Source organism: Rutidosis leptorrhynchoides, chromosome 4 (assembly GCF_046630445.1).
Source record: "Rutidosis leptorrhynchoides isolate AG116_Rl617_1_P2 chromosome 4, CSIRO_AGI_Rlap_v1, whole genome shotgun sequence".
In the NCBI taxonomy this organism is placed as follows: domain Eukaryota; kingdom Viridiplantae; phylum Streptophyta; class Magnoliopsida; order Asterales; family Asteraceae; genus Rutidosis; species Rutidosis leptorrhynchoides.
The window spans coordinates 646,669,796-646,676,012 of NC_092336.1; positions in this window are offsets into that span (position 1 = coordinate 646,669,796).

The window sequence follows — 6,217 nt, forward strand, 5'->3', positions numbered from 1 at the left end:
AATATTTATTATTTTAAATATACATACAAATTGAATATATAAGATATATAATTTAAGATTTAATATATAAATTTGTTCGATCACGATTATATGTATTAATATATATACATGATATAGGTTCGTGAATCCGAGGCCAACCTTGCATTGTTCAGTTTCGTCGTCTGCATATTTTTACTACAAAATATCGTATTGTGAGTTTCATTTGCTCTCTTTTTAAATGCTTTAGCAATATATATTTTTGGGACTGAGAATACATGCAATGCTTTTATAAATGTTTTACAAAATAGACACAACTAATCGAAACTACATTCTATGGTTGGATTATCGAATCGAATATGCCCCTTTTAGTCTGGTAATCTAAGAATTAGGGAACAGACACCCTAATTGACGCGAATCCTAAAGATAGATCTATTGGGCCCAACAAGCCCCATCCAAAGTACCGGATGCTTTAGTACTTTGAATTTATCATGTCCGAAGGGAGTCCTGGAATGATGGGTATATTCTATATGCATCTTGTTAAGGTCGGTTACCAGGTGTTCACCATATGAATGATTTTTATCTCTATGTAGTGCGAAATGCCTGATATGATATGATGTTTATGAGAAATGGAAATAAAAATCTTGTGGTCTATTAAAATTATGGAAATGATCGATTATGATAAACTAATAAACTCACCAATCTTTTGATTGACACTGTAAAGCATGTTTATTCTCAGGTATGAAAGAAATCTTCCGCTGTGCATTTGCTCATTTTAAAGACATTACTTAGAGTCGTTCATCGCAATGAGACCATATGTTGAAGGCTTCGTCTAGATGGATTAGGACGGGTATGACACTGATCGAATAGTCATCTATCCTATGAAGCGAATACTTATTCTTTACTGTTCTTTTATTTAATTCACTATAATTTATACACATTCGAGTGTACTATCATTCCTTTTCACGAATAACACTGATGCACCCCATGGTGAAGAACTCGGACGAATGAATCCGTAGTCCAAAAATTCTTAAATTTTGGACATTATTTCCCGAAATTCTGAAGGAGCTAATCTATACAGATTTTTGGCAACCGGCGTAGCCCCTGTCACTAAATCGATCTTATATTTAACTTTCCTGATCGGCGGTAAGCCTGACGATTCCTCAGGTAACACTTCTGGATATTTAGACACTACAAAAATATCGAACATTGCCTTATCTTCCTTCTTTACAACGATCACATAAGCTAAGAAAGAATCACATTTCTTGGCCAAAGATTACCGAGCTTTCATCATCAAAATTAACGGACAACGGAACCCGCCGTAATTACTACAAGCCACTACCAGTTTCACCAGTCACGAAAAAGAGATAATCTTCCTATGGCACTTAATACTGGCCTTATGGTCACTAAGCCAATTCATGCCTAACACTATATCAGAGCTTTTTATAGGCATTACTAAACAAGTCACAGGGAAAAGACTACCATATATGTCAATAATAATTCCAGACACACACTATGCGATTGGAGTAGTCCTATCGTCACTCCCTTTGACAATTAAGGGTTTATTTATTACACTAACAGGCACATTTAACTTTGACACAAACGAGCGATTTGCTCCAAAGTCAAAACACAACATTACACTAATCTCTAGACACAAATATAGTGCAGGCATCACCATCTGGTTGGGGTACACAATCAACACACTTCCCAACACTAATAATAGAAAAGTTGATATCTTACGTTGGTATTCACTATCGACTTCAACTCAACGGCGGAATTCACCATCGTCGTGAACACTGGGTGTATAAATAGTCACATGAAGTCACTTACACTAGACACAGACTACAAGGCACAGTCTAAGCACATATCACTAATCACTAGTGTTCACAATTTCCATAGTCACTTATCAGTCAAGGTCCAAAATTATGTCCTTATGTCACTCGATACGATCAAATTCACGTATTTATTGTCAGGTTTAACTTTTTACCCAGTTAAATTCCTTCAAAATTTAAAGCAATGGCAACAAAATTCCCTCCATTTCACTAAAATCTGTACTTATGTCCCTAAAACACATCTTTAATTCATTAAAATTGTCTAGGCTATTCATATTATACGCGAACGATTCATTGTCCAAAAGTCATTTCACGGTCTACGTATGATTCAAGTCAACTAAATTTCCTTCAACTTCGGAGAATTCATGTATGATTTACTATAATATACTTTCGTTGGCCAGACGCGAGTATATTTCACTAACTCGTTAAGGAAACTCCTATATGGTTTACACATTACCATGGTACACAATTTCCTATTAAGCATTGATAAAAGGAGAATTATTATTTTATTATTTTATTTTCACTAATCACTAGTCTCAATAGTCTTATGCTATCAACCACCATGAATTCTTCATACATGGTTATCTAACTAACTCTTATTTAGTCATCAGTGACAACCTATCACAGTAGTTCAAATCCAATTATTTAAGTCACACCACTTTCAAATCACTAACAGTCCGGGCATTATTAGTCTAATTTCTGAAGGTTATAACACTCAAACTAAGAGGTCACACAATCATTTGTGCATAGGAATATATCTAAGTATACCATTTTGTCCTAATGATATACTAGTCACAATTTCAAACATCGCCTAACAATCCGCTCCTTTTTCAAGTCATAACACAAATCAGGTACAAATCTCCATCCAGATCAAAGGTTTCACAATTTTCTAGAGACACAACATAAAGGGCACCACCCACACTCACTTCTACCGGTCACAATTAAATTCGTAAGAGTACAGGAAAGGAAACAATTCCTTAAGGTATCACTACGAATCTTACACTACCAGTCTAATCATGCATATTAAAATAACAGGGCTATTATCACACTTAACGGTTCTTCCATGATTCACTTACAAGCGAATCACATATAATGTCAACAGAACATAGGGTTGTTGTGGTTGTGGTAAGTTATAACTCCGAGTTTCAATTGTTTGATTTGATGTTCATGTTAGGGTTTGAGCTTAAATGTTCTTGAGAAAACCCACCTAGCTCTTTAATGGAAGTTAAGAGCTAGTAATCGGATTTTATATTGTTGTTAGTGGGTTTTGGGTTGGAAACCAACTTGGCCATGTGTAGGGCTTGTAAAGTGGGTGTAATCACTACTGTTAGTGATTATGGAAGTATTGGAACCCTTTTGGGTGTATTTGAAAGACTAATTTTGAAATGAGTCAAAATTAGGGTTAATGGGTCAAATTGGGGAAGACAAGTATTTAATACTTGTGTTTCGATTTAATTGGCGTTATAGGACCATTTTCACTAGTGTTGAGTGATTATTGGTTAGTTTGGGTGTTAGTTGTGATTGGAAGTGCAATTGGGTCAAAATTGCACTAAGTGTCAATTTGGGTTGGTTTGTAATCCACCCTAATTGTGTTGTATATTATGTGATAAATGGAAAAGGTACTTTCCATTGGCGGTTTGCGGATTTGACTTTGCATTCATCAAGACGCTAAGGTGATGCGTATGTATGCATATGATGGGTGCGGGTGGGGTAGAGTGATCCTTGTGCGTTCGGGTTCAGTTTACATGCGCTTGAGATGATGGACTCTAGGCGTTTTGGGTCCATGTGGCACGTTTGTGCGTTTTGGGTTACCACCCTTGGGGTAGTGAATCTCGGGCGTTTCGGATTTACGTTGACAAGTAGGTCAACCCCGTTGATGTTGTTGAGGTGGATTGGGTAGTGATTCTCGTGTAGTTCGACCTCACTAGTGAATCTCGTGTAGTTCGGACGTTCCCATTGTTGTTGTTGCGGCCTAGGGTAGTGATTCTCGTGTAGTTCGGCTTCACTAGTGAATCTCGTGTAGTTCGGATTCACAATGTCTCGTATAGTTCGGACATCCCTATTGTCGTTGAGATGAAGGTAGTGAATCGCGTGTGGTTCCGGATCCATTTAGGCACGTGTAGTTCGGCCAACCTTCATATGTTTGAGGTTAAGGGGTTAACCTCGGGATTTTGGGTCGACGTATGTGTGTGTGTGTGTACATATATATATATATATATATATATATATATATATATATATATATATATATATATATATATATATGTATATATTGTTGTTATTGTTGTAGTTAATCTTGAGGATTAACATGGTGGTACGTTATGTGTAGCTTTGCCTAGTTATACAAGGATGTGGTATGTGTTTATTACTTGTGTTGGTGATACGTATTCATTTTATGCATATGTATGTATATAGTATGTTTATCCTCACTAAGCTTTATAGCTTACCCTCTCGTTGTTTATATTTTATAGATTCGCGTGGAAGAGGTGGCAAGGGTAAGCGCGAGGATTAGCGGATTTATTGAGGGTTGCTTTAGAAGACTTCGCTTTTAGATTCGATTTAGGATTGGGTAGTGTTTTCCCAATCACCATGTTCGGTCTTGTGTTTGAGTTAAACGCTTTGGGTCGAAAGAGTCTTTTGGTCGTGTTAAACGGGCCGTGGGTTGTTATGCCCATTTTGACACCTAAACTTGTGTAATGTATAACTTAAGGTTGTTTAAACTTGTCGAGTATTGGAAATGTTTGGTAAACATAATTATGATGTCGTTGTTATCAATATTAATGCGTTTTATAAAAGAAAATTTTTCCGGGTCGGTATAATAACAGGACAGATCGTTTCAAACAAACTTGATACAAGTTTATGTTGTAACTTTATATTGTGTTGCTAGTCCAAACTGCACTTGAAATTTCTTAATGATGAGCTTGCTCCTCTAAAGGTCTCTAAAGGTGATTGTGACCTCAAACATGTCCCTATATATTTCTCCAACATAGTGTCATGCATTTATGTTTGTTCAACATCTTCTATTGCAAAATTAACCTGAAATTGTAGTTACTCAAGATTTTAAATACAACAAAAATATATCTATCTCAAATATATGTATCGGTATCTACACATAATAATTGTATATATGATATAAAATTACTTACTTGTTTGATAAATTGAAGTAAACGAGTATTAGAGGATAAAAATTTCTTTAGATATTGAAGTAGACGAGTTTAAACATATTGAAGTAGGCGAGTATTATCGAGAATATAGATCTTGAAAATACACATAAATGAATAGTATTAAATTATTATATTTTATCTATATGAATATATTTGTTAAAAATATTCGATGATTTTATTTCATAATAGCAATATTTTACATAAACTTAACATCTAACGGATATCCGTTAAATTGCTTAATCCAACGGATATGGATAGATGAATTATATTTAAACGGATATGGATATTGATACTAATTTTAAAAACTAAATGACTATGCATATTGATATAGGCTCACCTGATCCATCTCCGATCCATTGTCGTCGTTACTTTTAATCTAATCATTTATTTATTTTTACTTTTTCTGTACGAATATATGTAAAATTAAAATTAAAGAGATGCATAAACCAAATGAGTTACAATTATAAATGACGCAGATTTTATTTTATTTTTAACAGCAGTTTGAGATCACTCAGGGGGACTAAACCACCCACGCGATCATCTCCCGCAGTTACATAACCCGCTCTCAACTGCTGCCTTTGAGGAAACTCAGACCAATCCGAGGGTAAGGCCAGTAAAACCCCCGTTACCGCTGCTCTCGCAACGCAATGTGCAAAATGCGACTTTGGGAGGATTTCAAATTCAAGGGATAACCTTATCTGCCATGTTGTAGTCCTCGGGAGTCGAACTCCTGACCTCTAATAAAACGTGTCAGATCACTGCTACTTGAACTAGAACACAAAGTTTAAATGATGGAGATTCTATTAAGTCTTATTAAAATTATTCAACAATCAATAAGTCATTCAAACAACAATTAGAAAACTAAACAAACATAAAAGCAATACCCAACCAGTAATCAAAATCCGTCTACTTAACACGTCTACTTACTTTTGAAAAACCTATCTACTGGCGCAAACATATAAGTAACTAACCAAGGCGCCAAATATATCCTGTCAAACAAACTAAACAAACTAACTAGACGTGTTATGATTTTGTGTTATAATTAGACGTGTGTTAATGGAAATGTTATGTAGTAAAATTAAATTAATATTGCGCGATTCAACTCATTATCAAAACTAATAAAAGTCAATAAAACAAATCAAATTTACTACAAAATCCAAATACATATATAAAAATCTTTAAAATATTCACAAAACAAAAAGATCTAACAAAAAAAGTCATAAATAAATCTGTACGTACATACTA